General features: G+C 41.7%; 1 pseudogene; it reads right to left on the bottom strand.

Annotated features, from left to right (window-relative positions):
* Positions 1-9,738: 9,738 nt before the first annotated feature.
* On the bottom strand, positions 9,739-10,086 carry LOC112935295 (MICOS complex subunit MIC13-like; annotated as a pseudogene).
* Positions 10,087-23,820: the final 13,734 nt, after the last annotated feature.

The raw sequence follows: 23,820 nt of genomic DNA on the forward strand, positions 1-23,820 counted from the left end.
TGTGGCAGAGGAATTCCAAAGCCTAGCCCTCAAGAAGCCTTTGCAGTTTCCTCCCTTTTGAAACGCTGCCTTAAGAACACTATGTAAAGAACCCAGTCTAGCCAACTAGGAGGGGAGGCTGGATGGAGAAAAATAAGCCACTGTAGCCCACAGCCAGCACCATCTGCCAGAACATGAATGAAGCCACCTTGGTCCCCCAGTCCAATACAACCACATAAGTGAGTCTGGGTGAAAACAGCAGAGGAGCCACATAGCCAACCCAGAATTGTGGGAAATAAGTCACTACATTTCAAGATGGTTTGTTATACAATATGAGATAATTAAAATAGGTGGGTGCCTGAATAGATAAAGACTCTTGAAATGTGATTACATATTTTAAGTAATGTTGGGGGGGTGAGTAGGGAGTTGATTTAATTTCAATTAAGCTTTTTCTTCTGTGTATCGACAGCTCTGTTCTCCATTCAAAAGTCTGGTTTCTGCACATGCTTCTGTTGCTGACCTGCCATGTGAGAAAAGCAATGAATTCCCCTACCCAAGGCCTCTTCAGATCTTTAGTGACACTAATATAACAGGGCATCTTGCTTGTACTAGAACAAAGATTTTGATATGCTCGAAGGTACTGAAGCTAGGTCCCATCTCTCCACTGTCATGAAGCACTATGCCTGCAGGCTTTGGGATTTAGAATGCTGCCATGGGATGCCTCAGAGAAGAGAAAGGAAAGCAAGGTGACAATGGCAAGGATGGGGCAGTGTTCTCTGTACTCTAACTTCAAACCCATTGCAAAGGACTCATTTTGATTCTAAAAAAAAAAAAAAAAAAAAAAAAAAATCAGTGCCAAAAGCTGAGGGAGGAACTTGAAGAAATCTAGGCACACACATGCTGCTTCAGAGCCCAGGACACAGAGCTGGGGACAGTGCTCTCCTCTCTTCCTCACCCTGCCCCAACTCTGGCATGCAGACAGAGCAGCTTTGTCTTCCTCAGAAGGGAAACCTATGGCTGTGCTTACTAGGGTCCCATTCTCATTGGAGCCCAACCATTCAACACAACGGTAAGGGCCCCTGACAAAGGAGTCAATGCACAGAATGAGTGGCCAAGATATGCCATCTCTTTGGGGCCTCCTCAGGATAACTAGGGAAGCCTCTGGGGAGGAGATGAGGTCCAGTGTGAGCAGATGAGGCTCCATCTGTACCATCAGTGAGAATATGTCTGAACATAGATTCACAGTCTGGTTACACAATGAAATTAAGACCTTTTTCGGGTTTTTTTTTTCCTGATTGTTAGAGTCCCATGACCTGCACCAGATGTTCTGATCTCATCCAGGTGCTTCGTACATCCTTCCTTTTTGAAGAGCTGGTTTTCTACAGGTGTTTTAGGTTATGTGCAAAATGAAGCTTATTTCCCAAGCTGGGTAGATGTTTCAACTACTTTTGAAGATCAAGATATGGAGTGAAAGTTTGGAGCTCAGAGTGGTAACTTAGGACTTCTTATCTAGCTACTTGCCTACTCTCTATGCATGATAGAATATATAGAAATATCATATATAGATCTAGAGAGAATATCTATATATGCTAATCCAGACACTATTTTACCTCAAGTAGGATACAGATTGTATTATATTTTTATTTCAAGAAGGGAAATATAACCATATATATCATGGATCACATTACAGAGAATAAACCCAGTTGGCCCGATTCAGCTAGTTTTTTTGTTACATCTTGTTATATTGACTTCCTACGGCTTATTCCTTTTTAGTCTACCATTAGGAGAATGCCATACAAACTGTGCCAGGTCAACAATTTGTCAATAGCTAATGATATTGAAGAAAAGCTTACCTTGTTACCTTGCAATTCCACTCTTAGGTTATGTACACTGAAGAGATATGAAATAAATTTGGGAAGCAATACAATACTGCAGTTAAAATAACTGAACTAGATCTATTGATATCAGCATGGATAAATTGCAATATAACATCAAATATAAAAAAGTTTTTAAAAGATGCTTATAGGAAAACCACAAGAGTACTGTTAAAGGCTCATCCCCAAAGAGGACTATATATTGTTTCTGTATATATTCTACATAGCAAAAGTAATTTTAATAAACAAGAAAGATAAATTCAACAGCTCTCTCTGGAAAGAAAGAGAAAAGAATAACACAGTAGAGTGGAAATATGGAGATTTGGCTACACTGCTACACTTTATTTCTAAGGAAGGAAGAAGGAAAGGAGAGAGGTAGGGAACCAATACTAATATGGGAAAATGGCAAATCTCAGTAACTAGCACATGAATATTGGTTATATTCTTCACAGTTCCCTTGTGTATTTAAACTCTTTCCCCCCCCCCCTTTTTTTTAATTTAAAAATAATGGACAGCTTACCAGCAAAGGGACTTCAATCCCCTCTGCTATGGTACCTGTTCTGAAGGAACTTCCTGGGTTTGTTCATGATCAAGATACAAGAAAACACATCCTCGGATTAAACACCACTACTCATGTCTTCTCATCCTCGTACAAAATAATTTTCCTTCCTATTATATACATGCATTGCCTCTGATTTCTGCCCAATGACACTAGCCCCAGGAGGCAGGATAAGAGGTAAAGAGGGTGGAAACACGAAACCAAACCCTTGTAAGACATGAAGAAACACTTACTCTGTTAGAGCCCACTTTGGAATGCTCTGTGTTTCTGTCACCTCGGGCATTCTGATTCATTCTGAGCATCTCCTCCAGATACAAGTCATTTAGCCAGCCGACAGGAGGAACAATTACTGCTGGCTTAAAAGATTGGTTGATTTCTCTGGCGTCTATTTGCCTGCAGTTCTGGCTCCCTGACAAATCAAGTCAGATCAATTTGTACCCTAAAGAGTAAATGGGAGGATGTGATTATTTTCTGGTTCAATAGAAAAGCATTTCATTTCAAAGGGCTGCTGCATAGCATTTCTTTTGAGATTCACTAGGAACAGGTCAAGTCCCTAGAGAGTAAATGATGGATTCTCAGGAGGACAGCTTGGCTTTGCTTCTTACTGAAGCTTTGGGAAAGGAGGCAGGATATGGAGATGAACAGAAAGTGTTCTCCTCTGAGAAAGAAGGTCCTACATATCTGACTGCCTAGACAGTTTGGGCAACTATAGCAAAATACTATACACTAGGTGGCTTAACAACAGAAACTTATTTCTCATAGTTCTCAAGGCTAGAAGTCTGAGATCAGAGTGCCAGGATGGCCAGGTCCTGATAGGGTGTTCTTCTAGGTTTCAGATGTCTAACTTCTTATTGTATCATCACATGGCAGAAAAGAAAGCTAACTAGCTCTCTGGGCTCTTCTTAAAAGGCCACTAATCCGGGATCCCTGGGTGGCTCAGCAGATTAACACCTGCCTTTGGCCCAAAGCATAATCCTGGAGTCCCAGGATTGAGTCCCACATCAGCCTCCCTGCATGGAGCCTGCTTCTCCCTCTGCCTGTGTCTCTGCCTCTCTCTCTCTCTCTCTCTCATGAATAAACAAATAAAATCTTTAAAAAAAAAAAAAAAGGCCACTAATCCCATTGCTGAAGGCTCCATCCTCATGACCTAATCACCTCCCAAACACTCTACCTTCAGATACCACACACTGGGATTAGCGTTTCAACACAAACATTTTGGAAAGACACAAACATTCAGTCCATCACACTCATATTTAAGAAATACATTCTTTGCCTCCTCAAAACAAGTGATTCTTTAAGAGTTAAAAAACAGGGACGCCTGGGTGGCTCAGCGATTGGGCATATGTCTTCGGCTCAGGGCGTGATCCCATGGTCCCAGGATCAAATCCAAAATCAGGTTCCTTGAGAGGAGCCTGCTTCTCCCTCTGCCTGTGTCTCTCTCTGCCTCTCTCTGTCTCTCATGAATGAATAAATAAAATCTTTAAAGAAAAAAAAAGTTTAAAAACATGCTAAAGATTTAAGATGATAGAAACCTAATTCTACTGGCAGCCAAATCAAGATCTAGAAAATTACCCCTGAAACAGAACCAAAGAAGTAGAAATAAACTCCTAGAGAACAAAAGGAAACAGAGGTGGGAAAACATTTGAACCAGTTTGGTCCTTGACACTTTGATGCCCTTTACTTGCCTGGTAAGAGATTTGTTCACTGAGACACAGTGTTAGAGTGAGAACCCAAGTGACAGAAGCCTTGGTTGGTTCTGAGATCCTGTGATGGAGGGCTTCCCTTTTCAGGTGTTATCTGACACTTGAACTCAATCTTCAGGGTCAGATTCAACCCCCACTCCTGCATATTTTTCATTCCCTCACCCCACAGACATCATAGCTGACATGTAGGAGTTGGAATAATGTCATGGAAACATGTGGGCTTTGGGGGTAGGCTGCTTGGGTTCAGTTCTCAGCTCTGTGGTTTATGAGTCGTGAAACTTTGACAAACGACGTCAGCTTCGATTCCCTCTGTAACACAGGAGCGGTAATAGCACCTTCCTCACAGGCTTGTTATAAAGGACACAGTGGGTATGAAGCTCTTAACACTGTCCCTGCCATAGATCAAGCACTCTACAGCTGTTCACTATGAATATTACTGTTATTATCTACCGCCTTGGGTATGTGATGCTGTTTGGTTTCCTATGAAAGACACGGAGATTTTTAAATCCAAATTTTAGTGAGAATATGTCTATTGCATGAGCATCAGGTATGTTGCTTGTAGGGAGCCTCTGTCCTTATGGATGAACTATAGGCTTCCTCTGACTCATTGCTGTCTGCCATGGAATTGTCATCTTTTTTACCTTGGTCTCCATCGCAATTAGATATTTACTCTTGCTCCGCGTCTCTACAACACTCTACACGGGGTCAGTTTATTCATGAGCACCATAGTCTAGCAATGTACAAGAAGTCAGAAGGCAAGAGTTCTGGCTCTTTCCATGGCAATAACCAGTTGTGTGTGGGTTGAGATTTATCTATCATTTCTGCCTTTAGGTCTCCACATCTATAAAGTGAGGATCATTTTTCATGTTCTCTTCACTTCACCAGGTTATGGAAAACTGAAAACATGAATATGAAAGTATGTTGATTTCTAAAGGGTGCAGAGAAAATGGAAGAGATCATTATTGTCTCTTCATCTTTATTTTTCCACCTGCGAATCCTTGAATGCATGAACCCAACAGAGTCTAACAGTAATATCTAGAATGCAGGAAATATATCTACCAAATACTGCTTAAAGAGGCTGCATATTATAAGCAGCATATTTTAACAGCCAGGGACTTCATACATATTGTTGAAAATAATGGGTCCCAAATAAAATTTAAAACTTTTTGGGATCCCTGGGTGGCTCAGCAGTTTAGTGCCTGCCTTTGGTCCAGGGTGTGATCCTGGAGTCCCGGGATCAAGTCCCACGTCGGGCTCCCTTTGTGGAACTTGCTTCTCCCTCTGCCTATGTCTCTGCCCCCCACCCCCACCCCCGTGTGTCTCATGAATGAATAAATAAAATATTTTTTTAAAAAAAACTTTTTAATATAAACTCTAACGTCTATCTGTAAACTGGTCATTGCTGCCACATACTACATACACTTAGCAAATGTAAAGCCTTCCATCCTGGGGGCACCTGGGTGACTTAGTGGTTGAGCATCTGCCTTTGGCTCAGGTCATGATCCCAGGGTCCTGGGACTGAGTCCTGCATCAGGCTCCCTGCTGGGGGCCTGCTTCTCCTTCTATGTCTGTGTCTCTCCCTGTGTGTCTCTCATGAGTAATTAAAATCTGAGAGAAAGAAAGAAAGAAAGAAAGAAAGAAAGAAAGAAAGAAAGAAAGACCTTCCATCCTAAAACTAGAAACTGACCAAGCATAGTTTCTGGTAGGTTTTAGTATTGTATCTGATTTTAAAATGTTTCTTTTCATAAAGGAATGCTAAGGGACAAATTTTCAGTTTGTTTCTTTTTTTGTTTGTTTGTTTCTTCTTATTTTAAAAATGCAACTGTATTATCCAACTTTGTGTTTCCTGACTCTATATTGAAAGTCTCTAGAACTGCAGCCAAGCTTATTAAAACTTTGCAACAGGAAATGGCTATGAACATTTACTTTGGGCTTCCGTTAGAACTGGGTTTACACCTCCTGCTACTGTTATCTGCTGCGTGGTCCCAACAGAAATGATGCTCACAAAGTAAATTGTAAACAGTTTATTTGCAACAAGCATTTCCTGCTGCTAAAGACTTTTGAGCACCCTGCTTCATATCCTTGAGCAATTTAGAAATGATTAATCACCACTCCTGCTTAAAGAATGCAAATCTGGGCAACTAGGGAAAATGCATTTATTGATATTAATGGGATTTATTTCAGATTTTTTTAAAGTGTGCAGTCCCTATATAGTGAGAACAAAACTTTCAGAACCTTTGTTCCCAGGAAATCACTATGCCCTTATTCCTTATTCCTTTGCTCATACTTTTCCCTCAGCCTGGATGCCCCCGTTCTTCTACTATTTCCATGTCTGTCAATGTCCTTCCATATGCCACTCGGTCTGTGGTGCCTCCTTCCCACTCCAGCCCCAGTGCAACTTCCATTCCTCTAAAGAACCATGCACCTGTATCTCTGCAGTGCTTCTTCTGCTTTGCTCTTTAACTCGTTGTCTCACACAGGATATTATGGTTTTTGAAGGACCATGGCCCAGATCATTCAAACTTTTCTTTCTTTTTTTTTTTTAAGATTTTATTTATTCATCAGAGACACAGAGAGACAGGCAGAGGGAGAAGCAGGCTCCATGCAGGAAGCCCAATGCGGGACTCGATCCCAGGGCCCCCTGGATCACACCCTGAACCAAAGGCAGATACTCAACCTCTGAGCCACCCAGGCGTCCCACTTTCTCTCTTTCAAAACACATGCATATGCAACACGTACACGATGCTTGGCACATGGTAAACACACAGTATCAACCGATAAAATTGTAAGAGTTATTATGTACTCATTCAATAAGCATCTATTAAGTACTTCCTATGTGCAATGTTATGCCAGACTCTGCAATTGGAAGGGGATAACACGGATAAATAAGACACAGTCTGATGGAGGAGACAGCAATGCCAATAAAGATTACATGTGACAAATGCTCAAATCAAAATGTACAAAATAATACAGGTGCACAAGGAAGGGAGAGACTTAATCAGGGGGAATGCAGACAGGCTTCATAAAAGAGGCAAGCCTCAGTCTTTAACTAAAAGCATGAAAGGAAGTCACCTGTAGCAGAGGTGTGGTAGGTCTGGAAGGCATTCAAGGAAAAGGGAATCATTTATGAAAAACCTCAGTGTGGAAAGAATGATGGGGGCAACTAGGATTGGAGCCTGGACATGGGGTGCTTAGTGCAGGGGGATGGACAGGACAGAGATGGAGCCAGATAGTGGAATGTTCTCTGTGCCTGCCTATGGAGTTCACCTTGACCCACCAGGCAGGATACCTGTCCCAGGTTTTACAGCAGGAGAGAAAGTGGGCCAGAGCTGGGTTTTAGGATGATCATGCTGGTAGCTGGCAGCTCAATTGGCCATAGCTTTTGGCCCTTGTTTTCCTTTCCTGCCCCCAGTCCTGGTGCTTCACTACTCGCTAGGGAATTTAGAACAGATGATGGTGGGTTGGGAGGAACTGTTAATTCCCTTTAATGGCATTTTTTCAGTCCATAGCGGTCACATTCTCAGAATATAAATTTACTTCTGCATACTTTCACATAGACAACCACAGTATATTTTACTGTTGTTAATTAGTGTTGGTCTTAAAGACTAACAGCATTTAATCCCCACCCCACCCCCACCAATGAAATAGCATTGCCTTCATAAGGAGTCAGAGAGGAAGGGAATGGGGCAAGTGAAATGTTTGAATAAAGCAATCACAGTAGTTTAATTAAGTGAAACTCTGCCAGCTGCTGTGAATGTGACCCCACAGACTTACTTTGTTTGTATTTCAAATCATCCTTTCTAAAGAAAGGGAAGAAGCATGCCTACTAAGAATGTTCCTACACTCCTCCCCACCCATACACACACTTTTAGGCAAGTCTGATCTAAACAGAATCATTTTCCAGACCAATAGTAAGAAACAGTGGGAGCAGCTGACAGTGACCCTCTGAGCCTTGCTAACAGCACTTTAAGTGCTTCACCAAGAGCCTATAAGGAGTAGAACCATCCTAAAGCCTCCAAAAATAGGAAAGGAGGAGTGGGGCATGGGGATGCTCTAATTCTCCACTGGTTCTACCACCCTTTGTTTAGTGTTAAAGAACAGGGAGGGGCCTTGCTATGAGCTAAGAACACTAATTTCTCAAATACCATGCTCTATTTTGGGGGACCATAACCTTTTGAGCCCAAATTGGGAAGACCTCATTCCAAATAGCCACTGTTTCCTCTTTCCAGTCCCTTGAGGGGAAACAATTAGCCTGTTCATTTCAACTGTTGACGCATCCCTACCCAGTGAGAGCAACAGTTCAAGTTTGGGCTTGGGAAACTGGACCTCCCAGGTTCTGATCTTTGATCCACAACTTTCTGTGTGATTTGGGGCATGCTCTTACCCTCTCTTGGCCTTGAGCCCCTTATCTGTAAATGAAAATAAAGAAAGCATCTACCTTGGAATGCCTGGGTGGCTCAGTTAGTTGAGCCTCCAACTCTCGGTTTTGGTTCAGGTCATGATCTCAGGGTCATGAGATCAAGCCCCTCATGAAACCCCTCATTGGATTCTGCACCCAGCTTGGAATCTATTCATGATTCTCTCTCCCTCAACCTTTGCCCCTGCTCACTTATTCTCACTCCCTCCCTCCCTCTCTCTCTCTCTAAAATAGATTAAATCTTTAAAAAGTTGTGAGGATAAAGTAAAATAATGGATGTATGTGACACAGAATAAGGACTTTGTAAACGTTAGCATCATCAGCAAGTGTCAACGAAACCTTATTACCTATTGCCTCATATCTTGGACTACGAATTAGTGTGAATTGGTTCATCACACTCCTTTAGAAATAGAATTGTAGAATCTGGGTTGTAAAAAAAAAAAAAAAAAAAAGTCAAAGAACACCAAATCCAATGTTTCTACTCTTCAAAGGAGGAAACGGAAGTTCAGTGATCTGCCCTTAAGCTCTGCCCCTTTTGCAGTGGGCCCAGGGCCCAGGGTCCTCAGTTCTAATTAAATGCTTTCCTCTATAAGAATCTGGAAACTCTCATCTTTGCTGAGTACATGAGAAGCTGATGGCAAGTTATATACCAAGCTCCTAGACAGCGCTCTGTTCAGGGTTAGGGTGACCAGCTGTCCGAGTTTTCCCAAAACTGAGGGTTTCCTGCATTCTAGGACTTTAAGTTCTAAACCTGGACAGACTTGAGTAAACTGGACAGTTTTTAAGCTTACTTAAGGCAGACCCTCAGTAAGTTTGGGGGGATTTTTTGTTATTGTTGTTGTTGGGGGCAGAGGATTGCACTTCCAAAGACCTTTACTGAGGATGCCTGGGTGGCTCTGCAATTTACTGCCTGCTTTCAGCCCAGGACATGATCCTGGAGTCCTAGGATTGAGTCTCACATCAGGCTCCCTGCATGGAGCCTGCTTCTCCTTCTGCCTACGTCTCTGCCTCTCTCTCTCTCTCAATCTCTCTCTCTCATGAATAAATAAAATCTTAAAAAAAAAAAAAAAGTCCTTTATTGGATGTCAAGGCCAGGAACTGCCCTGGGAGTGGGATCCCAGTCCCAGTCTGGAGTGTCTAGGTCTATGCTGCCCCTGCCCCTGTTCCTGACTGGGACAGGTGGTCTCCTCTGACAGGCTCCTTGGCTCACTCTTTCAGGTGGTCCCAGCCCTGCTTGGAGTACTCACAGGCCTTAGAGGGGGCCGCCGACAGAGCCGACATCACTGTAATGATGCCTGAATTCCAGGTGTTGCAAATGTGAAAGTTAAATTTTGGAGGAGCTGGGAGCTAGGGTATCTTCAGACCAGTCTACTCACACATATACTGGCTGAACAGGTACATGCCTGGAGGGACTATCTCCTCAGCCTTCTGAAGAATAGCCTGGCTCTTGTTGCTTGGCCCCAGCAACTCCTGGTCATAAACCAGGTAAGCAGCACCCCCAGCCATACTGCCCTTAATGAGGAACCTCATCAGCGACCACACTCAGGGCACCATGGTCACTGCGCTCTGCACATGAGGGCACTTGACTCGCCACCCTCAGTAAGTGCTTCTTGAATGAATGAAAGAATGTTTCCTGAGAACCAATCGAGTTCTCTGTAAATCTGCCTGGCCTAGGAGAGGAAGACACATAAGGAAAGGAGAAAGGAAGGGTCTGGCCCCTTTCGTCAAGAATGGGAAGTCTGATTTGCCAGAGAACTATATCTTCTTGGTTGAAAGAACAGTGTCTCAAAATGAATCCTTATTGAGAAAAGAAAAACCGAAAAGCAAAGATAAACCAAAATGGACTTTATTTAAAGGAAAAAAGACAAAGGTTAGCTAATAAAAGCCACAACCAGGGTGCAGCCTGGCCCTAGTTCATTTTCGCTTATGGCCCCATCCTATCAGAGGACTGGGATTAAGGCTGGAGCTCCCTCTCAGATCTGCAGAGGAACATTGCCCTGCTCCCAGGCAAAGAAACATGCCCTATGTCTACACCTCCAAGGGCTGTATGGAATGGGAGAAGCTAATGGAAAAGAACACTTCCAACATGGAGAAGCAACACCCTGTGTGAGAGAGAAATGGAAAGACAGAAGAAAAAAATACAGCCGCTAGCCAGCTACTTTCGGAATAATTAAAGGATTCTTATACTGTGAGTCACAGGCAGCCCAGGAAGACAGTCAGGAAGTACAAAGCAGTATTTCAGGGTGCAAGAATTTGCTGTGCATAAACAGCCGTCACTGTCCCTTCAAAACAAAATGGTATTTCCCTAAAATCTAGCACTGTCTTAAACTAGTAAAATAAGTGTCTTTCTCCCGTAACTTCTGTAAAATTGCATATCGGCAATATGGTCTTCGCTCAGTGGGTTAAACCTGGAAACATCTGGAAGATAATTATTCCCTTTTTAGTAATAATAGTTTAGTGAACAAACTCCATCTGATGTTGAAAGGTAATAAACATGCCCACCGTTCATTTTTAATTCCTTTTTGGAAAGTTCCCATTTCTGCCAGACATTCTTTCAAGTGATCTTGGGTAACTCACACCCCCTCTCTGGACCTGACCCTTCTCATGGACTTGGTGAATAAAAAGCTAATTTCTGTTCTTCCATTCTCTGCTAGGACAACATAATAATGCAGATATCTTACCTATACTCCCAACACAGCATTAGAGTTCTGACCAGTCATTGACTGTACTTACATCTGGTTGTCAGAAACAGACCCAGAGCAAGATGAATGGAACAGGTGCCTTAAGCCTCTAGAAGCTGAGTTCAGGAGGCCAGAGACAGATTTGCCCAAATTAACCAGACCAACACTACAAGCACCAGATATGTATCAAGGGGCAGAGAGCTTGCCATCCACCTGGTCCTCAGCCAATAGCTTTACTGTTTCTGTTGCTAATTCATGCATAAGTTATTCTTGCAGCTGGACCAAGATCACTGAACCTGAAAGCATAAGGTCCATATGCCCCATGATGAAACTTGGCAGCAAGTCTGGGATTTCCTCCCTCATCAACAGGACTGTGATACAGAAACCTTCAGCATAATATCAACTAGCTGTAAATAAACCTGTTGTTCATTCCTACCCCATCAATAGCATATTTTTTTTTGTATCTGCCACTAGTACTTCTACTGCCTAACTAAATATGCTAAGCAGGCAGAGAGTAGTAGACAAAATTTAATAGTAGATGGAGTCTTCCTGAGAGATGTCTTTCATTTCTCTTTGAGGATCCCATAATTTTGGCTATGCCAGTTACCTCCTGTTGCTCCATGGTCAACAGAATACCACAAGTTGGGCATCGCAACTGGAATTGCCACTTCCATGCTATTATTCGCTAGACCTTTCTGGAACCATGTTCTTTCTTTGGAGTTTTGTCTCTCCTATTTTTTCAGGGCCTTTATTGCCAACAAGCTAATGAATCTTAGTTAATTTAGGTGCTAGAAAGGGATTCTGGTACTTCAGCACTTTATGTCCTTCACTTTAAAAAAAAAAAAATCCACTTGAGAAAGAGAAAGAGAACACTCCTGTGGGGGAAGGGCAGAGGGAGAGGGAAAGGGAGAGAAGCACACTCCCCACAGAGCTGGAGCTTGACCCAGGGCCACTCCCACAACCCTGAGATCATAACCTGAGCCAAAACCAAGAGTTGGACACCCAACCAACTGAGCCACCCAAGCACCCTTGTCCTTCACTTTTATAGAATAAAGCAGTTATATAATAGTGGAACCAAGGTCTCATCCAAAATGCTCTTCTAAAGGTAGCAGAACTGAGATTCCAAGTGGTCTGACTCTAGGTCCAATTATCCCACCATTGTGAATGGATGGGGCCACATTTAGAGATATTTTTCTTAAAGATATGCTAGCATTTTTTATCTGATGTTCTCTGTCTCTAATAATATGTTATTTTGAGAATGCAATTAAGCAAGAAAAGTAAAAAAAAAAAAAAAAAAAAAAGCAAGAAAAGTCTCATAAGTCTTTGCAACATTCTCTGGTGGAATTCTTGGCTCACCATAGGAGATCTATGATGCGAAATAGTGAATAACTTCTATTGCCTTTATCCTGAGGGCCAGTCACTGTGCTATGACAACTCAGAACAATAATCATCTTTCATACTAGCTTGTATATACTTCTCTAGATCATATCCCAGGATTCAAAGGGCTTAAGGACTTCTAAGGACACTTCCAGCCAATTAAGCAGAATATTTCCCAGACTGTCAAATGAAGTTGTGAGATATCAGGACAATTGGAATAAATAACTGTAGACAAATAATTCCTGGCTCCCTGAGCCATGATGGCAGAACAAAATCATACTGCTCTCTGCCCAGCTCCTCAAGGCATTCTCTTAGCCCACAGAGTCCCAACAGCCAGATGCCAGGCTGATAATGTGGAGAATGCTGCCCTTTGTTTTAGTTGGAAAGAAGTTTGGCAACTCTGCAAGTGCAGTGGCATGAAAGAGAAAGCAGAGTCTGCCTTGAGAAGGTTTGGGGAAATTTATCAGTAAGAAAGACACTAGCTTATGTCTTGGAACAAGTTGTTTTGGATTTCTTTCCCCCTCTGTATACAAAGTACTAATGAATTACTTCTTAGGAAGAATACAAAACTGGGGTGAGTGACAGGGAAACCATTCTGTAACTGTTCCTTTTGTCTTTTTGCATTCCTACTCAAGACTTTCTTCATTTCTCATTCATTAGAGATAGGAAAATTATTTCATATGAACTTAAAAGAACTGTTTAAAAGATCCAAATATTTTGTAGAAAGTCTCCTTCAATTATTAAAAAAAATATGTAAGAATGCTATGTTAACTGTCCAGAAGTCAGGACAAGGAAAGAATCCAGTTGGTAGCAGGATTTGTTACCAACTAAAAATCTGTGAGCCAAGAGGCCAAGATATTAGCACAAAATGGGAGGTGGGGTGGAGAATGTCATTGGGTTGCTGTGGTCATGAGCAAGCAAAAGATACAAGAACTGAAAGGTCAAATGTAACAAAGGAATGAGCAGCTCCCATGGGTCAGGGAAGGTATGGGTCAGGGCAGGTAAGGTCAAGAGGTCATGTCCAGGGGCCCCTGGGTGGCTCAGTGGTTGAGTGTCTGCCTTTGACTCAAGTCGTGATCCTGGGGTCCTGAGATTGAGTTCCACATCAGGCTCCCCCTGAGGGAGCCTGCTTCTCCCTCTGCCTATTTCTCTGCCTCTCTCTGGGTCTTTCGTGAATAAGTAAATAAAATCTTAAAAAAAAAAAAAGAAAAGTGGTCAGGTCCATCCAGGGAGCAGCACTAGGAAATAGAGACCCCACCCCAAGTCAAAGGCTCCATTTCACTTTACTTACAAATCCTGCCTTGGTAGAACCCAACCTGGGAGTTTAGCCAGTGAGCCAATAGATATTTCTGACAAAGAAAGAAGAACAGGAAACAGACAAATCATTGAACTCCAGAAGCAGACCAGACATTTAACATACTCAATTTTCACAACTCTTTGATAGGTAATATATGTCATGTTTTCCAGTTCTCTCACATCTCTTATGCATTTTGCCATGTTTGGAGAATTCCCTGCCTTATGAGCTCTGCCTCCCTAAAGTCAAGTCAGAAAAATTTGCTTCCCCAAAGACCTTGGCAGCTAGAACACAGGCATGAAGCCTAGAATCCATCACTAAGATGTGCCCAGGCAACAGTTAAATCAGAACTGATGAACCAGAGGCAGGAGGTGATGCCTGGAACCCATCTGCTGACAAGGGTGGTGGCAGAGGCACCCAGTTTTCTGGTGGGTTTTCTGGTTTTCTGGTTGTAAAATGGATTCTGGGATCCCTGGGTGGCTCAGCAGTTTAGTGCCTGCCTTCGGCCCAGGGCCTGATCCTGGAGTCCCAAGATTGAGTCCCGCATACGGTTCCCTGCATGGAGCCTGCTTCTCCCTCTGCCTGTGTCTCTGCCTCTCTGTCTGTGTCTCTCATGAATAAATAAAATCTTTAAAAAAATAAAAATAAAAAATAAATAAAATAAAATGGATTCCTGGCCTGGAAATATCAGTGCTGGCGGAGTTGCAGCAGAGCGTAAGTTCCTGGCAGCCAAGCTGTGCTCTTAGGGAAATAAGGGTCAGCAACTTCCTTATTGGGTCACTCCTACAGCAGTTTCAGGCCTTGATCCCAGAAGCTTAACTTCAAGCCTGCCTCCCCTCTCACCTGCTCTGGGAGCCACCCAATATCCTTTCTGCTTAATGAGCTAGAGTCAGCTGCTGCTGCTTATAATTAAGAGCCCTGAGTGTCTAGAATGAAGGATTGCTATTCTCCCTTCTTACTGAAAGGAGACCAAAGTGAAAGGAAGATAAGAAACTAAGATGAAAGAAGCTAAGTAACTTGCCCAAGGACATACAGCTCATGAGTAGCAGAGGCAGAATTTGAACCCAAGACTGTCTGACTACAAAGCTAGTGTTGCTTCCAATTTATTAACTGGAAGAGATCAAGGGAAAATTATCTATGTGGGGTGCAGTAGGGAATGATCCCGGTAACATCCTGTGAACTCTAGATACCTTAGTCGTCGGGACACCTTTTTGTCTTTGCGCTCAGTTGCTTTTCTGACTTAACTGTGTGCCAATAAACATATGGACGATACTAAAGATAAACTAGCACCGCTGATTTCCATTGCTACCTTCAAATATTGCCATTCACAGTTTGTAAGGGGTGGGACCACTCTCTATGGATTGCTGAGGAGGTGGCCAACTGTTTGGGTTTTGTTTACCATTGCTTTTGATGAGTCAGAGAATTATGCATTATTCATAAACTGTAGGTTTGAAGAAAGTTCCCTCATGCAATTTCTGCTCATTGACTCTTCCAATCCAGGATTGAAATAAATAGCAGCAGATAATGAAGTACACAGCCCAACTTGTGCTTTTACACTGTGTGAACTAATACCCAGAGAACCAGAAAGAGGGGCTCGGAAGGGTGAGTTTTTAATTCAGAGTCCTACCATGTATACTAAAAAACGAAAAGAGGGCATAGTGATAGATACACAACAAACTAACAATCTCTTAGGCACCTGAAAATTCCAATATCCCTCAAGGTGAAGAATGAAAAGGAAAAAGGTCTCAGGCAAACTGCTAGGAGTTTGAGCAGTTCCAAGCAAAATGTGAAGTAGCAGAAATCTGTTTTAGAGCTGCAAAATCCCATTCTTTTCTTTATCTCTCTGCTTCACAAACACCTGAAGTTCACTCTCTCCAAACTTCATTCAACAACCCACTCATTCTCCTTCAAACCAAGATCCAAATAATAGCAACTTAAAGAACTACTCCTTTCAGTCATTTGCGCTTAAATTCAATCAAAATCTTAAATTTTATAGTGGATATCAATCATTTGTACTTAAAAAATCATTTTTTGTATCTCACACCAAAAAACATTATTTAATATATTACATTTAAAAAGTAGGTAACATATATTGTGGCGGTTCGTTTTATGTGTCAATTTGACTGGGTCACAAGGTTAAACATTATTTCCAGGAGTGCGAAGGTGCTTCTGAGTGAGATTAGCATTTGAATCCCTAGACTGAGTAAAGCAGATCGCCCTTCTAGTTGTGAGTGGGCCACTAGAAGATCTGAGTAAAGTAAAAGGCTAAGAAAGAATTCTTTCTCTCTGCTTGCTTTTCTTTGAGCTGGGACATCAGTCTTCTGCCTTCAAACTCAGGCTGGAAATACATCATTGATTCTCCTGGGTCTCTAGCTTGCCAACCACAAATCTTGGGAACTCTCAGCCTCCATAGTCACATGAATCAATTCTTTACAGTAAATTTCTCTGGAGAACCCAAACTAATACATGTATGCATTCATTATAAAGTAGGAAATGATGAATACTCATGGACCTATCACCCAACCCAAGAAGATTACTATCACTCTCCCCTTTCTATTATCCAGCCTCCTTACCAGATGTCCAGAAATATTGAGCCCTTTTTTTTTTTTTAACATTTTGGTAGTTCCCCATTCTATAGATCCTGCCTTCTCAACAATAAATTAAAAATAAATAAAAGGTTGTACTTCCCAGTCTTCCTTGTGCTACAGTGCCTGGGGTGATTGAGGTTCTACCAATTAGATGCACCTGTGTTGGACTGATTCTGAACTAAAGTTTATACAGGAAAGAGGCAGGGCATATTTCTACTCATATTTTTAGCATGAACTGGAACCAGCACGATGGTGGCTTCCTGATTATAGCAGATGCTACAGCTCCCTTGGAAGGTTATTTTGGAATGTGGAAGTGCACACAAGGGTTATTCCTGGAAGATTACCTAGAGTCTGTTTCTTTAACCTTTGTAATGATTCTTTAAGCTCTTTATCCCTTAACAAATTCCTTTCTGCTCAAAGTAAACAGAGTAAATTCATTGATGGCATCTAAGGAACTCTGACCAATACAAAAATTGAACTGAAAGTGATTGCGAACAACAAACTTCAAGGACATGAAGCTTAGATTGGCTATCTGACCTAGTCAGGTTGAAGTATTTGGGTATTATTATAACATTTTTTTAAATTTTTATTTATTTATGATAGTCACACAGAGAGAGAGAGAGAGAGAGGCAGAGGGAGAAGCAGGTTCCATGCACCGGGAGCCTGACGTGGGATTCCATCCCAGGTCTCCAGGATCACGCCCTGGGCCAAAGGCAAGTGCTAAACCACTGTGCCACCCAGGGATCCCCTATTTGGGTATTATTAAATGACAGGACCCTAGTAACCCATGATATATGAAGTAGTAGAACAGCAACTTAAATGATTACCTTTTGTCATTTGGAATAAGTATTTACTGAAGCCAAAGTTTGGGGTTCCCTTTTGATTGTTTCCCCACAGACACCATTATGTAGTGCCAAGGAATAAAAGAAGTATGGGTTGGGATGGCTGCCTCAATTACCATGGATGATCTTCTAAAAGGAAAGACAGGCTTTAAAGAATAAAAATTCTCAGACCAAGATATTGTTAGAGAAACGGAGTTTCTTGGACTCCTCTAAAATAATTTTTTATCTCATAGCTACAGGACTGGCATGGCCAAAAAGCAAAGGCAGAGTAAGATTTGGCCAGCTATTGAATTTCAATGTAGGTGAACTATATCCCTACTACATACCTGATATGAAAGTCAGGGTATTATATGGGAATGAGGGCATTTGGGAAGATCTAGATGATTCTGAGTACCCTCAAACCCCATTACATCTCCCTTACTGAAAGCAGCAGTCTCCCCCACCTCCCATAGCTGAAGACACTGGTCCAGCCCTTTTGAAGACCTTATATTAACCTCATTTGAGGCAATTATCTTATACAGGAATTCTGGCTCTCCTCATGCCCTACACCTGTGACCTTTCATTCCCACCCGACTTAAAATTAGTTCCAGATCAAGCATGTTTCTATGGGCCAATTTAAAGTCAAACATGGAAGAGAAAGATTCACATGCCAAAAGAATTGAAAGATTTTGCTAAAACTAGTACTGACAAAAATCTGGAGACTATATTGGGTATTCCACCAGAAACATAATTTTATGGGCCAAATTATTGGCCCAGATATACTAAACTAGAGATTCTAGATTCATTTTTCTTAGCTCGAGACAGTTGTTAACCTGTTTAGTTGACTGAAACCTGGATCCTACTATATGGCCTATTGCTGAAGGAAGCTGAAATGTAAACTCTAGAGATTCAGAGAGATAAGAATGTTAGAGTGGATTTATCACACACATCTAACATACACCAAACTAAGTCTGGAGAACACTCCCTTTTTTAAAGCATTGAGGAAAACATTAATGAAGAGAGAACCAGAATCTCGAAGGGTGCTTTGTTGAACTTCTTCTGTACTCCAGAGATGAAGGTAGGAGATATTGCTATTGAAAAATTTCCCTGATTTCAGTAGGGTTAGTGGATGCCCAGAAAAACAGACACTACATAGTAGGATTTAACTGCCAGAAATAGAGTTGATGTGGAGATTATAATAACAGAATGAGGGGCACCTGGCTGGCTTAGTTACTGGAGCATGGGACTCTTGATCTTGGGGTCCTGAGTTTGAGCCTCACATTTGGTGTAGAGCTTATTTGATTTTTTTTAAGATTTTATTTATTCATGAGACACACAGAGAGAAGGCAGAGACAGAAGCCTGCAAGAAGCAGGCTCCTTGCTGGGAGCCCAATGTGGGACTCAATCCTGGAACTCCAGGAATCCCACCCTGAGCCGAAGGCAGATGCTCAACTGCTGAGCCACTCAGGCATCCCTAGAGCTTACTTTTAAAAAAAAAATAGAATGATTTGACTTGAAGAGATATTTTGGTAGTGGCTAATTGATCACAGTATTTCTAAAACTGAACTGGATGGGCAACCTATGAAAGATGTACTTGACCTGTATAACTGAAAAAACCTAGACTTAAGTAATCATATCCAGCTTAAATCATCACTAGAGAGGCATGGCCTGTCTTCTAATATCAATACTCTCAATTCAGTAAATAAAAGGGAGAAACTTTGAGGAAAGACATAATAAAAACCTATATGAAAATCTTCCTGGGATCCCTGGGTGGCGCAGCGGTTTGGCGCCTGCCTTTGGCCCAGGGCGCGATCCTGGAGACCCGGGATCAATCCCACGTCGGGCTCCCGGCACATGGAGCCTGCTTCTCCCTCTGCCTGTGTCTCTGCCTCTCTCTCTTTCTCTCTGTATGACTATCATAAATAAATAAAATAAAAATATTTCTTAAAAAAAAAAAAAAGAAAAGAAAAGAAAATCTTCCTCTAGGAGATCCCTGGGTGGCTCAGCGGTTTAGCGCCTGCCTTTGGCCCAGGGAGTGACCCTCGAGTCCCGGGATCGAGTGCCAGGATCGAGTCCCACATCAGGATCCCTGCATGGAGCCTGCTTCTCCCTCTGCCTGTGTCTCTGCTTCTCTCTCTCTCTCTCTCTCTCTCTCTCTGTGTGTGTGTGTCTCATGAATAAATAAATAAAAACCTTTAAAAAAAAAAAAAGAAAGAAAAATCTTCCTCTACCCCTTCACCAAAAGTGCTACACACATTTACCAGGGTAATTGTATTCTAGAGAAAGGGAAATTCCTACACTTTTCACAAATTATTGGACATGGCCTTGAATTTGTGCTAAACCCCAATGATCCAGAAGGTCACCGTTTCTGTACATACATACACACAAACTCAGAGCAGAGCCTTATCTTGAGGGATCCAGTTATAATGGAATTTGAGTCCAAGTCTTCTTCATGATGGGCACAAAGTTTCTGTTGATCCAACCCCTGGTTGTTTGCCCCCATTCCTGAATTACAGTATGAATGGAGAAGTTTAGTAAATAGCAGAATCCTCAAAGTGGCTTCCTGATCTAAATTAAGCACTATTGGGACTGCCCCCACCTAAAAAACAAAACAAAAAAACCCAAAAGCATGCTGTGTTTTTTAAGAGAATTCTGGGAATTAGTGTCATCATCAAAGAAAATTGAAGGGTGGTGATTTCTATTATGTCCCCATTTAATTCACCTGCTTCACATGTGCAGTGAACAGATGGATCTTAGAGCATGATAGTGAATTATCAAAATCTTAATTAGTAACTTCTGTTCCTGCTCCTCTTCCTAGAGTTATCTGTCCTGGAGCAAATTGACACCATTCTGACCATCTAATATGCACTTACTATGTCTACAAATGTTTTTTTTCTCATCCTAATAAGCCTAAAATACCAGAAGCAATTTGCTTTCATCAGACAGGGACAGCACCCCATGTCCTGCCTCTGAGCTATATCAATTCTCTGCGTCTTTTACAGGTCAGAAAAATGAACTTCTATCTTGTGTATTATTAGTATTTCAGGTCTCCTGCATTAATGGCTAAACAAAATTCCCAACAGAAATCTGGACCATGTCAAAATACAAAGCATAGTCAGTGGATGTGGAAAGGACTGGGGGATATTTGAGCCTTTCCTACTTAATAAATGCCCAAGAATCAGAATTTAGAATTAGATTTTCTCAGACTATTAAAAAGACCTTAATTATAATCACCTGCTGGTGGTCCACATGCAGTCAAGTTAGTAGATGAATCAAACATTCTTAAGGTTTTTTTTTTAAGATTTTATTTATTTATTCATGAGAGAGAAAAAGAGAGGCAGAGACATAGGCAAAGGGTGAAGCAGGTTCCATGCAGGGAGTCCAATGTGGGACTCGATCCTGGGACTCCAGGATCACCCCCTGAGCTGAAGGCAAACGCTTTAAGTGCTGAGCCAACCAGGCATTCCTCTAAGTTTTTTGTTTTTTGTTTTTTTTAATCCACCAAAGTGGTGGTTGGGCTGAATTGACCAGTTGTTCCATGGGACTGACGGGTCAATTCTAATTACATCCCTGAATAGATTAAGTCTGTGAGATTCAACTGCCTTTGATAAACAAAATCATGCAATAGCAATTTTTTTAAAGTTTGTTTTTGTTGTTGTTTTTATGTAGGTATAGCCACAGACCAATTCCTTTTCTTTTAGTTCTGGAACCAATACAGAATTTGCTAGTTTGACTGAAAGCCTAAGCTCTCTAGACCTTAGTAGTGAAAGAATAGTAATACTACATTCCCCATAAATTTCATCAGTAGAGGAATTATGAAGATGAATGAGGCCATATTGGGCCAATTTCCTATTTTATGTAAATCTAAGACAAAGTCAGAGTCATATAGGATTAGAACCATAGGCACTATTTTTTAGATTCCCAGAAGAAAGTCACTTTATCAACATAAACTTGGCACAATTTTGAAACACAACAGCATCCATCTTATCAGCCCATTGACTAGCTGTAGTAAGTTGTGGTATTTTCCTTATTATTTTATGCCCAGAGCCACAGAAAGATTAATGTTACAAGTTTAGCAACAGTGTGAGATTTACAGCTTACTCTGGCAGTGAATATTAAAGTTCTTTCCTAGGTCTAGCTTCCTGAGACCACAGGAGAAGGTCACACATGTGCTGCAGAGACAGTCCATGCACTTTCCATAATATTTAGTCTACAGATTAATGTCCATGTTCAAAAGCAAGAAAGACAAGGAAAAACTGCCATCTGTCATTAGGAGCCAGGGTGTAGAGTGATGAATCAATTTAGAGAATATACTGTTTATGCATAAGAGAGAAGATCTGTACCCAGCTCTGGGTGAAACAAGCATTGATTTTACAGATGAGAAAACAGCAGTGAAATATCACTTCCAAAGGGACCTGCTGGTCTCTGGATTTTCAAAATATCACCTCCATCAAAGAGTCTTGTTGAGAATGTCAGGTACAGACTGGAGGCTACAAGAGCAATTAGGGCCCTTGGGAAGTTCTATTTCTGTGGCATCAGGGAAGAAGGGAGTAAATCCTAGGTGATATTATAACCTGAGTATCATGGAACTCTTTTTCAGCATAATGAACACCTGGCCTGTAGGTTATCCGTGGAAAGAATATGCCATCTCAAAATAAGCCACTTGACATATTGATTATTTTGAGCTAAAGGCAATCAAGAAGAAGTAAATACAAGAAAAGTCTCAGTCCTTCCCCTATTTGTCTAAAAGTAGGACATAAATTTATAAAGACACCCCCCTTCCCTCTCATCCAGAAAAGATAGAATTCAATTATTGGAGCCAACTCTAGGCCCTTCTCAGCCTGGAGAAGGATCCATATAACAAACTTTATTAACCAGCCCTTGTCTTCTATTAGTTCCCATATATATTTACCTTCTCACAATGTGCCCCCCCTAGAAACACAAAATCCCTTTCCTTTGTCTTATCACTTCTCTAAAAACAAGGGTGCCTGGGTGGCTCAGTCTGTTAAACATCTGACTCTTTTTGGCTCGGTCATGATCTCAGGGTCATGAGATTGAGCCCCACACATCAGGCTTCATGCTGAGGGTGGACCCTGCTTAAGATTCTCTCTCTCAAAAAAAAAAAAAAAAAGATTCTCTCTCTCTTTCTCTCTCTCTCCTTCTGTCCCTCCCCCACCCCCCAGTTCATGCACATGCACACTCACTCTTTCTAAAAAAAGAAGTTTCCTTAAAAAAAAAAAAAAGATACTATAAAAGCCCAAGTTCTAACCACCTCTTTGAGTTATTCATCTCTGAGTACTCCCACATATATGCAAATGCATGGTAGTGAACTTCTGTTTGTGTTCTCTTGTTAATCCTTCTTTTGTCAGTCTAATTTGCAGAGCCCCAGCCAGAAAATCTAAGTGCTTAGGGAGAAAGAGAATTTTGTTCCTCCCCTACACATGGATTAGGTCACCAAGAAGTCAGCTGTCATGCATATCTGAATGGTCACTGTGAATCAGAAACTTGACTATGACAGAAGATACACGTGGGAAAACAGAAAGTCCTCAATGAATTCACAATCTAGTAGAGAAGAAAAACATGAAAGTTAGCCATTAACATATGAGAGTTTCCAGTCTTCACCTATCCGCCCTCCTACATGGAAAATGCCATCTTTCTCTGCCCACTGCCTCCTCCCTGACCCTTGAAGAATTAGGCAGCTTTCCCAGACAGTTCCAGGACTTGGGGATGCTGTTTTGGAAAATGAAAAGATAAAGTCCTAAGGAAGGGATCTGCTTACAAAAGGGACTAGGCAGATGTACCAATAAGTAGAGGACTGGAGAGCAGGATAGAGAAAAGAGAGAGAGATGGAGGAGGAGGAGGAGGAGGAGGAGGAGGAGGAGGAGTACTTTGAAACTGGGATGATGGAGCACCTGGGTGGCTCAGTGGTTGAGTGTCTGCCTTTGGCTCAGAGCATGATCCCAGGGTCCTGGAGTCAAATCCCACATCAGGCCCCCTGCAGGAAGGCTGTTTCTCCCTCTGCCTATGTCTCTGCCTCTCTGTGTTTCTCATGAATAAATAAATAAAATATTTAAAAAGAAAGAAATTGGGATGAATTGGAGAGAAAAGATAAAGGGATTTAAGAAATGCTGTTAGGTGTTCTGGTCTTGATTCCTTTTTATATTGTTTGGTGATGATAAGGTAAGATTAGGCTTCCTTTTTATTACTTTGGACTACTTGGACTCTTTCTTCATATTCTGTATCCTTATATTGGACCACATGAGACCTCAGGAACAGAACTCAGCTTCCCCCTGGATTTAAACTCTCTATATCTGAGCCAGAAGGGTACTTTTTACAAAGTTGCCAATGAACAATAGAGGTTGAACAGGTTTAAGCCATGATGGCTACTTGTAGAAAACTGGAAAGCCAAATAAACATTGAGAACACAAGACCATGGTCAATGGTACAAAATATAAGCAAATGCATAGTGAGGGAGGCTAGCCAGGGAACCAGCCTGGGCAGTAGAGCACTTTCTCAAACTATAACCA

The sequence above is a fragment of the Vulpes vulpes genome, chromosome 8 (assembly GCF_048418805.1).
Source record: "Vulpes vulpes isolate BD-2025 chromosome 8, VulVul3, whole genome shotgun sequence".
NCBI classification, from domain to species: Eukaryota; Metazoa; Chordata; class Mammalia; order Carnivora; family Canidae; genus Vulpes; species Vulpes vulpes.